The 12,243-nt window shown below is 41.1% G+C and overlaps 1 protein-coding gene across 4 annotated transcripts in view; it reads left to right on the forward strand.

Annotated features, from left to right (window-relative positions):
• LOC108123967 (uncharacterized) overlaps window positions 1–12,243 on the forward strand; it is a 66,731-nt gene that overhangs the window by 32,552 nt on the left and 21,936 nt on the right. The window lies entirely within an intron of this gene.

Below are 12,243 nucleotides of genomic sequence, written 5' to 3' on the forward strand. Positions count from 1 at the left end.
TTGCTTCCTGCCTTTCGGACTGACACTCACCTGGTTGGGCTTTCTAGCCAGCTTCTGCTTCTGGCATTGAATGGCCAATTCTCCACGCAGCCTCATCCTCATCCTTGTTCTAGCTCTTGTATTATATTTTCTTGGCAATGGCTTGACTTGGCCTGGCTTGGTCTGGGCCCCTTCCCATGACACCGGTTAAGATGCATTCTCAGTCTCAGTCACAGTCACAGTCTCAGCTTCAACTTTAGCTGCTTTGTGCTTATTTGGTTACTTTATGCCATTTACCTGAAAACCACTACCTTCTCCCACTTCCTTCGATAATAAAGATGACAAAATATCTAGAAAAAATCATAAACCTTGTGTGTATGTTTGGAAAAATAATATCTTGCAGATATAAAGTACCATTTATGTCGTGCTTATATCTTATTTCGCCAAAGTCGTGCCATCGCAAAAGTTGCTAGTCGCGATTCTCGAGTCTCGGGAATACCATTCTCGCCGGTCTAAGAAGAAAAAGTCCAGAAACCCCAAGTCCAGAGTCCCAATCGCGTAGCTGGATGCGGCGTTTTGGTTTTGGTTTTGGAGGACTGCTGCTGCGTTGGGAGATTGCTTCGATGGTGGAGGCTGCGTGGGCTACAGTGGTTTGTAAGATAGAATTTAGTTTCTCAAATAAGTAGTACTACTTATCATAGAACAATTGTAATATTTTCAAGCACTATATAGTGTGTCTCAGCCCACTGTCTCTGCAGCACTTCTTCACATGACGGCGACAGGCAATTGGCCCAATGCAGCGCCAGTCTTGGCCACGTTGTCATCTTGGTCAAGAAGAAGAAGTTGGTTGGGGGCTAGAGGCATCTTCCATTGGTAAGACTCTGGCTCCTCAGTGGTATATGTGCTTTCATTACGGGCTTAGTTCACGTCACAATCAGTTGTTGGCATCGTTTATGCCGCATTGCCACACAGATACACACACATACTTGCTAGTTGGCTGCTGTGGCAGCTTCTTCAGCAAATGTCTTTCAACTTATCGCACACACACACTGAGTAACACACACTGAGTCCTATGATGAGGAGGCTCTTTCGCAATTTGCATGCAACCCAGAACTCCCCTCCTCTCTGCCATACTGCCACACTGGCGGAACGTGCATGTAATTTATGCGTTTAGATAACACTTTGCTAATTTTGAATGGCATAAATTTTTTTTTCTTCCTCCTGCATTAGAAGGAGAAGATGGAGTGGCCCAGTCCTCCTCCAGTCCTCCAGTCCTGGCTGCGGATCGTGCCTGTAATTGTGTGTGCGTGTCGGTTGCTTATTTTTTTTTATTTTCTGATATTTTTTGTTGTATTTTTTTTTGCATGCCGCACTTATGATGATGTATTGATTGTTCGAGGTGTCAGATTTTGTTGTTCTTGCTGCAAACACTCTTTCGGGCCAAGGCCTCTCAGCCAAGCCAAGGCATAATTAAAGGAAATATTTGAGATATGCCAAGATAATAGTGCTGGAATGCTGTTGGATTAATTAATTGAAAATGAGTTGTGAAGGAAAAGGAGACAACAGCAAGGCCTCCAAAGGGGCCACCTTTCTGGAAGATCTGGTCTGGTTGGCTTATTTGGTGAACTGTTGCTGGGTTCCCAGTTCCCAGTTGCCAGTTCCAAGTTGCTTTTGTTGGCCATGTCGCCCGTTTGCTTATCAGTGGCAGCATTGACTTTTTATGGCCATGAGACGAGAGGAGACGACGGACTGTGGACTCCCGACTCCAAGCTCCCGACTCTCTGTGATTAATAAGGATTTTCAAGTCGTTAGCCGGCAATCGTTGTCGTTGTCTCCAAGTCCCCCCTTTTTCCATTCATTGGGGTTTTCGTTTTTTTTTTTTTATGGACACGTTCCCGGCGGAGCAGGGCATCGAGAAACGAGGCAGGCAAATTACCGATTTCAACAATGTCGCTCAAGTGGCTTAACTTAACTTTGGCTTTGACAAAGGCTCTGAAAAAATAAAAAAAAGAAATTCAAGAAAGCTGGGCAAAAAATCCAGCAGTTGATGCTTGAATAATGATGTGATAACCGTAGGCATAAAATGGCCCAGGGAGCCAAGATGATCCAGGACAGTGTCCACAACTTTTGGCCAAATACAATTACTGGCCAACAGAGAAGAGAAGTTGGCTTTATTTCTTAAGAAAATATTAGACAAAAAAAGCTAGTAACTATCCCTAATTCTAGCTTTAATTTCTTAGAATTTTCTTGGTCCTTCGAGGACATCACTGATTCTTCAGGCCCGCAGCCATCGCGTCACAGCTGCATTTTCTGCGAAAAAGTTGCCGCTTAAAGTTTTCAAATTATTCTAAGTAGGGCAGAGCAGAGGATTATGTCTGGGAAATGCCTCGTTCCTGAAGCTCTGGCTCCTTGGATTAGGCTCGAATTAAATTGGAATTAAATTTGCCGCTTAAAGCGCGTCAGAGTAAACTGAAATGAATGAAACAGCCGACAGTAGACTAGAAATGGTCTAGGAATTGAATCAGAACCAAATTGCTTAGCAGAGAGTAAAATATCAGGCATTTGCTTGGATTTATTTTGCCAAAGAATATATTAATTGCTTCATAAATTACAATAATGGCCGAAATTCAAATTCAATTCATAAATAAAGAAGCGTATTTAAGGCAGCGAGCCAAACAATATTTGCATAATTAATTTTAATGTGTTTTTCTATCGAAACGCCGCAAATATAATTTATGTAAATAACGTAAACAATTTTTAACCACAAAAAAACTAAAAAGTTTGGTCAGCCGATACTGAAATATTAAACATATTTCCACTACATGTTTGTGGAAAATTATTTACCAAAAAATTGTGTGTAAACTTTCCCAAATTAAAGCAAGTCATACATGAAGCATAAAATGGCCCACAAATCAACATAAAATTAATCAACTTATGGAGCTTTAAAAATGTCTCTTAAATTTAATTTTCATATTATATATTGCTTGTTTACCTTAGCCATAAAAAATGGTCTCCGAAATGTATTTTTGGGGCTTATGCTAATGAATGAGCAGCACACACATGGCTCTGGGAAGAACTTTTGGCCACGAATTTTGACAGGCTAATGGAATGTGTGGACTTTCAGATGTCACTTTCGGGGGGGCGGCTGGTGGGGGAAAAACCCACCACCTCTATTGCTAATTAAAAAAGTCAATAGTAGAAGCCAGAAGTCAGAAATCCGAGCAAGAAAGAAAGTTAAGCAAACAAACATAAATTTAATCAAAACTGCACGCCAGAGTTGGTTGTAGTATGTATGGTTCTGGGTAGTCAGTCTCCCACAGAGTTCCCACAGGTTTTCGTTAAAAGAGATGCTGGTGTGCATGCCGCACACTCTAATCATATGCAAGTGTTGTGGCATTAGAAGCCATAAAATTCAATCAAATTTCATAGCATTACTATACTATACAACGAAAAGCCAAACTCCCAGAACTTGCCGCCAAAGAGATGGACTTTTTTTTTTTAATTACATATCAAATATATCGCCTTGCTGATTGATCTCAAGCTGCTTCGGCAAGTGTTCCCCCCTTGGAGTCAAGCCATAAAATCAACATAAATCTGAGTTATAAAAAGTCATGTTCGGCTGCACTTAATTAGCGGCCGACCTCTACCCAAATGAGTGTCATGCCCATATGTCCTCTCTATTACGATCTCCATAAATACGCTTGAAGAGATGGCTCTGAAATTCCCGAAAAAGGAGCCACCATTGGACTATAATTTGCTGATGCGTGTGCCACAGGGGTGTTGAGCCCAAAATGTCAACAATATAGCACTCCAACTCCCGATTCTATATAAAGAGATGGAGGAGCATATTCCCACTGTCGTCTCGTGGAAGACAAAATTAAATGGTGTGAACGAAATTTTATGCCGAATCATGCGTGGAAAATGATGAAGATGCCTCAGCAGCAGCACCAGCATCAGGAAAATCTCAGCCTTCTCGGTTCCTGCTCGGTTAAAATATATTTGCTTGGCCCATTTCATTTGTTTATGGCTTTTTGAAGACTGACAGTGCAGTGTAAGAAATTACCAACCACTTGATAGAGTTTTATTTGAAAGTAGAACCCCTTAACTTTCTTTATTTTTTTTCGGAGTGTATGGCTGCGTGAGGCCTTGTTAGAGGAATGACTTCGCCACTGATGAAGATGCACACACTTGGCCATGATAACTGGGCCCGAAATTAAGTTGAAAACAATTTAAATTTGTTAGAAGCCGCCGGCAAACGAGACGAGCCCGAAACGACGGTCCAGAGAGATGTTGACGTCCACGAGACTCTTGGAAACTTCACTTATATTTCTATTTTGGCCTCACTTTTACGAGTAATTTCATGTTGTGCGAGCCTTTGGAGATGGAGTTACTCTGTCCTCTCCCATGGGAATGAGGTTCCTGCTATTTTTTTAGTAAGTTGATGGTGTTTTTTTGGGGGAAATTTTATGGACTAGTAGAGCTCTTCAGCGAATATTTAGTGTCTGAGAGGTGTTGATGGAGAGGAAGGAGTACCAAAGTAGGTTTTATTTTACGATTTTGTTTACGTTTTACAAATGCCTACAAAGTACCAACAAGGATACTACTTTCAGTTATATTTCAGGCGTCTGTCAATCAACTTTCAGAGACAGATCTAAGACCTCTTCGGATCATTGCAACTTCATTTCAAGCGAAGCATCTTAAAGTTCTCAGATTTCGTTGCTTCCACCACCCTCTTGGACGACAATTAAGTGATTCATTAAAAGTGACAGAGCATGAATTGAATGTGAGAGTTGGAAGTTCTAGTTTGAAGTTGAAGTCTGAAAAGAAGACGCCTTCTGGACAAACACACACACATATCGCTTCATTCGTTGAGAGATAATAGAATAAAAGAAAGTTGTTGATGTTGCCGACAATATGACAATGACTACCGTTCAAAATTCAGCCGAGTGGATGACTAGATGGTGGCCGTACGTGCACAAGTATTCGAAAAACTCATTTAAATCTTCTCGGGGGATGAGAATTGAGAGCTGAGAACTGAGAATTGGAGAAATAGTGAAAATCAAATGCAAACGACAAACGACGAAGGCTGATGCTGACATTTGATGCCAAATTTTCGAGTGGAGGCCCATGGACCGGCGACCGGCAACCGGCGACCAGCAGCAGTGGCAGCCAAAACACTTGAGAAATTGCCGCCGCTGTCGTTTAAAAGATGATGGCATGAGATACACGACGAGTGCGAATGTGAAGTTCCCTCGAAAGGCACTGAAAGAAATTCCATTCATAAAAGGATATCCATACAGTAGGATTCTTTCTTGGGGAAGCTTTATTTTGTTCAGTTCACTGGTTGACTCTTTTTTTTCTCAGCCTCCAGTCCAGTCGTAAATATGAAACACAAACAAAACAGCAGGTCCAGACAACAAAAACGAGATACTGATGGAGTGGGGGAGCTTCAGTCGCATTAGTATACGGAAGCCGAATACGAAAAAAAAAAAATTAGAATCTCAACAGTTTGGCAGACGGACGATGACAGGAGAGATGCAGTGGCGTCGCCAACCATGGGAGGCTGGTGGTGGTGGTGGTGGTGGCAATGGGGCAGATAGCCATAGACCAAGCAGGCCATAAACTGGCGACTATGAAGATATATTAGGCAAATAGATGGATGGATGGATGACTACAGGCCGCCATCTCCATCTCGTCTGTCTGTCTTTTTTTTTGGCAAATGCAAATGGAGTTTGACAGGATGCCGCCAACGTCCTCCAAGAGATTCCAATGCTAGAAAGATCTATAAATATTCCTTTTAAAAGGTTTTCAAAAAGGTTCCATTCTTTAAGAAAATACTCCAATATTTCCACAAGAAGAGGGTAATACTGAAAGGTTATCAGCCATATCCACGACTTATGATGAGAATGATGAACATTAGAAGAGAAGTTTTTCTTTCAGCTACCTGACATATAGACACACACACTCTAAGAGACTCTTGGCCGGGTCTCAGATTACACGGCCATGAATAGACAAACGTTGGGGAAACAAAAAATTTATTACAAAAGATAGACAAAAGATGCGAAATATTTGCCCCTGACTGCTACAGACTACTACTATGATGGCTGGCTTCTGAAGTTTTTCGATGACGATGACGATGAGTATGGGAATGTTGGCATCTGCTTCTCTACACACTGCTGCAGAAAAGTTAACGCACGAATAAAGTCTGCCTGTCCAGCCAGCTAGCCGCATAAATACTCTCCGGGGAGTTGTTAGTTTCGTGGGGGATTTCTCGTGTGGATTGAGGGTAACTGCCTTGCCTCAAAATATGCGAAGGCAAGCTATAGAATCTATACACTTTTAACAATAAGTTTTATTATTTTCTTTTTAATTTAGAATTTATTAGAATTATTTAAATCTTAAGAAGGGGGTAGAGACAAGTGCCACCCATGTTGCCTGGAGCACGTGTTCCCTCTCTGTACTACACGTATTTATGTATGATTGTTAAATGGAAAGCATAAACAAGTACAAGTACGGGGCATGAAAGCCCTGTAGCTGCAACAAAGGGCATCCCACTGAAATATGCTGGAAAACTGCGAATTGCAAACTGGAAACTGCAAAACGAAACCAAACCAAACGAAACGCACTGTGAGCAACAATTTATGACCAACATTCAGCAACAACGCAACTGAAAAAAAATTTAAAAAAAAATAAAAAAAAAGGCAAGAAAAACCAACAACAAGCTGAATTGTTTGCGGCAGCATAAAAAGTAGCCAAACAGAAGGGGCGGATGGGAGTGGGGCGGGTGTGGCAGCAACTTGGTTGCTGATGCGGTCGCTAGCTGCATTTCTTTGCATAAATTGCAACATTTTGTGGCACTGAGACTTGAAGTTGCCGGAGCTAGTGCTAGTGCTAGTGTAGCTGGTGCTGGTGCTGCTGTGCGCTTAGGCAATTTGTCATTGGTACTAGCTGTTTGGTATAAAGATATCCAGATACAAATGTATCTCAGCGTGTGATGGAAAGGCTATGAACAGGTTGAGAAGCTAGTCTTAAAGCCTCAAAATCTTTGAAGGCTTTTTATAGTATATATAATTTAAATATTTATTTTTAAATCTTTAACATACAAAATATATAGTTTTTTTTCTTGTGGATATCACTAAAGAGCCCCCCCTTTAGAAAGTAGAAAACAATTTCCACACGCCTCGGCAATTGAAGAGAAGAAGTAAGACATAAATATGACCCTGCCACACTGAGATTACCCCATAGCCCCCGAAATGCATTTACGGCAACTCAACTGATGCAAATCTAATACTCACATAGATACTCACACTAACACTCACAGAGAGACAGACGGAGACAGGCACAAGTGTGAGTGGCGGTGGGGCGCAGTGCAAAAAATATAAACCTCTCAAGTGCAAAAACCATTCAAAAACTAAGCTAAATTTATTTAAGGAACACCAAACAGCGACGCCGTCGACGAGTGTGCCAGAACGAGTGCGAGTGCAGTCTGAACATTTTTTTTTCCACTACAACTCGCCGTTCTCCTGCACATTTCACTTAGCAGAAATAAAAACTGAGAAGAAAAGCCAACGCAAATGCGAGCAAAGCCCGAACCGAGACCCAGCTGAACTCTAGTGGCATCAAAGAAAGAAAATAGTAAAGCTCTAAACTTATATTTTTGGCTGATAGTGACAGATTGATTTACCTTTCTACCTATAAGGTGTAGAAATAAGTATCCTAAAATAATAATATAAGGGTTCTTCATATCATAATTATACTTGGTTGCCTATCTTATGGGGGTGGTATTGATCTAGTAACTAAAAACATGTTAATTTGCACCTATTCGAAATTGAAATAATAGTCCTAAAATAATGATATGTAGGATCTTAAAATTTGAATTATACACTATGGCATATAGTTGACTTATTTTTATGATAGTGTTCTAGTGATCCTGTGACCTTAAGTGATCATCTTTCTCTGAGGAGACTAAATAATCGTCCTAAAACAATGATATATGAGTTCTTAAAGTCCTGATAATAAGTTGATGGCTTTCTCAAGGCCTTTGCTAAGGATCTACCTATGAGGAGTTAAAAAAACTATCCCAAAAGAATGATATATCGGTTCCTAAAGTATGAATAATATTTAATTGTCTATCTTAAGAGTTAGTGTATATATAGTATATAGTATAGTATGTAGTACATAGGTATAAATATGCGTGATATACCTATGAAGGGTTAAAATATCTATCTAAAAACAATGATATATGGTTTCCTAAAGTCCTACTATTATTTTATATCCTATCAAAGACTTGTTTTAATGATCCTATAGACCCTAAAGAACCCTTTCCTACAGAGTATCAAACTAAAAGTGGAGAAAAAAGCACATAGAGGCAGTGGAGCGGAGTGGGCTAGCCGGCAAATGTCGTCAGCAAAGAGCAAGGAGTGGATGGGAAATCCAGAGGAAAAGCGACTATAGAGGTATAGATGGTGATGGTGGTGCAGATGGTGGTCCCACCAAGGGTAGCGATGGTGTAGGTGTAGGTATAGCTGTAGCTGAATGTGAATTGCAGGAATGAATTTCAGGTGGCGGCTGAAAAACACTCGGGAAAATACGTTGACTGGCTTTTCGTCTCTCAGGCTCTCTTTCGGCCAGGTCCTGTGCCGCACAGTGGCATGGTGGCATGGTGGCATGGATGTGGCGGGGTGGCCATACAGTTCTCGAACCGACGTGTGCATGCAAGGTGCTCGTATAATGCGTTGTGCGTGTTAAAAGATAGTTTCGCCGGGCTCAACGTAGAGCCAAAATCCGGCACTAGAAAAATGGTTGGAAAAACCAACCAACCGCACAAGCCCAGCGACAGGTAGTTTAACACATTGAAAAATCCCAAACACCGTGACACGACTCGTTGTCGCTTTTTTGGGGTTAAGGTTTGGGGTTACAACTGGGGAACAGCTACCGTGCTCCTGTTTGCCGACTACTGGATGGGAGTGTTGGATGGTAGACTCCCTAATGTAATGGGTCTGGGGATCAAGGCAAGCGCGAGACAAAGGCCCGCACTCCTTTGTCTGCTATTGCATCGTTTTGTGGCAGCATTGGCATTGGAACATCAATAGACGGGGCATGGTTTAGGTTTGAGTTTGAAGGTATTGGCCTAAAAGTTTAAGAAAATATATTAAAATATTAAATTAGTGCTTAGAGTTTCAGAAATGTTAGTGTATATTTGTCTCGATCCTCTGTCAGTGCTATGGGTCTCTCCTTGCAATTATTATTTTTATTTTTCCCTTCAAGTTGTTGCCTCACAACAAACGTGGGCAACCCGAGAACTCCTATCATCAGAAATATACATATATATGTATTTTTTTTGTCCATGTCCAGGTCTCTTCTATGTTGCGCGTGCTTCTTGCCCCATGTTGCCAGGCTCTTAAGCCTCGACAGAGTGCCCCTTCCATGGGCAGCATCGTCATGTGTTTGCTGGCAGACAGAGGCAGAGTGGCAGTAGAGGTCGCTGCCTCCATCCCTTTAGCGACCTTCGATGTTCAATGTTCGGGTTCTCGGGTCTCTGGTTCTGGTTCCTAGACAAATATTATTGTTTCCAACACGCCGTTATTGCATATTTGCCTTAAATATACGTATATAGACATACATATATATTTTTCAAAGTGTGAATGAAATTAATGCGTTGCACGGTCCCGTGTCTCGGCAAATGGGGAAGGAATTTTTCCCTTTTTTTTTTTGTTTTCTTTCATTTTTTCCCATACAATTTTGAAATGTTTTGTTTTGTTGTTTGTTCTCTGTCCGATAGCCCCTTCTCTCCCCCGAATACTTTCCATTTTTCTATTTTCACAGAGACTATGGACTATAGGACTATACGGACTAGGGACTATATGGACTCTGGACTAAACGTTATTAAATGCAGGGGAATGCCTCGTCGGTCGGTCCAATGGCATTTGTAGTGTTGTCTTAGTCGCTGTCGTTTCTATTTTTTTTTCTTGTATTTTGTGTTCAGTAGTCCCATAAAGGCCAGAATACCCCCGACGATATATACATGAAATATTTTCCCACTCTTCATTCATTTTGGTTGTATTTTTTTTTTGCGGCAGCTTTGAGTGTTTATTTTTTTGTGTTGCCTACATTTTTGGGTGGGTGGCTGCCCAGCAAATAGTTGCTAAAATAAATGGTGGCACAATGGAACAGGTAGTCCTATACTTTCAAATAATAAATACCAATCCTAACAAGTTCCTTTAACTTGCCCAACAATCCCCTCATGATTGCCAATACTTGTATTCTCTGTTAGCCACTTGCTTAGCCAAAAGCTTTCATTAATTGGCTCAATTTATATAAAGTTGCAACTTTCTGGCTCTAAACTTTAAGTATTTTCTACAAAAACACACTCCCGGAAACTTTTCCAGCCAAAAAGAAGGGGAGAAACGTGTGTGTGTCTCTGTGGCACACACAACTTTTCTGTTTCCACAATTAGCCTTAACTGATTTATGTTCTTGAGGAGGGACTTTGGTTGGATCTCCCTTCAATAGGTAGCCATATATCGGTATATATCTATGGCAACCTGCGGCAAGATTGGGTAATCCCATTGAATAGGCCAAACACCTGTTTGTACCATGCATCATTTGGCTTTCAGTTCTTTCCCAACTTACCAAATACCGTATAGCTAAAGTGCTGAGTAATGTCATTGGCCAGTTTTCAACACCTGGTACCAACTGGCAGTGCCCACTGTACCTGGCTTTTTGTGTGCCTCTGCCTCTGCCCCACTCTAATGCTAATGCTAAGTAGCTTTAAGGCTGCCGCATCGCTAGCTCGTTAAGCGGCTGTGGGGGCGTTTTTGTGGAGGGCGTGGCAACACACACAAAGGCACAAAAAAAAACGAAAAAAAATGAAAACAAGAAAGGAAAGCTAACTTCGGGCGGAGCCGAAGTTTATATACCCTTGCAGTTAAAACCGGATATATATCGCAAACATCGGATATAGTTGGCCGATCCTTATGGGAATAGGAATATATACTCCAATTTATTACAATACAAAATCTAAAAAAAGTCGCAAACTTCTATCTTCAAAAATACGAAAGTTGATATTTCTACCAAATACCATTTCCGATCGTTCAGTTATATGGCAGCTATAGGATATAGTCGGCCGATCCTAATGAAATTTGGTAGGTTGGATCAACTGACCAAAAATAGAGTCTGTACTAAATTCCAGCTTTCTATCTTCAAAAACACGAAAGTTGGGTCATTTCCGATCGTTCAGTTATATGACAGCTATAGGATATAGTCGGCCGATCCTTATGAAATTTGGCATGTCGTAATGTTTTGCCAAAAATAGCTCTCACCTAAAATTTGAACTCTCTAACTTTAAAAATACCAAAGTTATACCATTTCCGGTCAATCAGTTATATGGCAGCTATAGGATATAGTCGGCCGATCCGGGCCGTTCCGACTTATATACTGCGTGCAAAGGAAAGAAGGGTGTGTGCAAAGTTTCAAGACGATAGCTTTAAAACTGAGAGACTAGTTTGCGTAGAAACAGACAGACGGACAGACAGACAGACGGACAGACGGACAGACGGACAGACGGACATGCTCATATCAACTCAGGAGGTGATCCTGATCAAGAATATATATACTTTATAGGGTCGGAGATGTCTCCTTCACTGCGTTGCACACTTTTGGACAAAATTATAATACCCTCTGCAAGGGTATAAAAAGGCCGCCCTAAATGCTACTAATTAATGAGGATTTAGTGAAAACTGTTTTCAGTTTTGTTGGAAATAAAAAATTCCATTGCACCACCGCCCTCGCATTTCGTTTGTATTTGTATTTGTATTTTGTTGTATGTGGTAGTGGTAGTGCTGCATTTTCCCTTCATTCTCTCTCTGTGTGTGTTTGTGCTCTATATTAGCATATAAATAGCGTTTTAAATATTTTTAGGCCCCACATAATTCTAGGTATTTTCCCTGGGAAATGCGCCAACCCACCTCAAAGATAAATTACAGCGTTTTATTTGTTAAGTATTTCTCGTGGCCTGCCAATGCCAATGAATTTCGGGGCCTGGGGGTTGAGGTTCGCGTGTGCCAGGACCCTAGGTCTTGGGTCTCTGTGTAAACAGGAAGCGATCCTAGACACACACTCACCCTATACTTGGTTAAGGCCCATTTAACGCGCAACTGGCAAACGGCAAACACAAATGTAATCAATGAAATTTTATGTGCAACAGAAACGCACTCGAGAAGTCTGATTTTCTTCAACAATATTATATGGTATGGTATGGTGTGGT

The sequence above is a fragment of the Drosophila bipectinata genome, chromosome 2L (genome assembly GCF_030179905.1).
Source record: "Drosophila bipectinata strain 14024-0381.07 chromosome 2L, DbipHiC1v2, whole genome shotgun sequence".
Lineage (NCBI taxonomy): Eukaryota > Metazoa > Arthropoda > Insecta > Diptera > Drosophilidae > Drosophila > Drosophila bipectinata.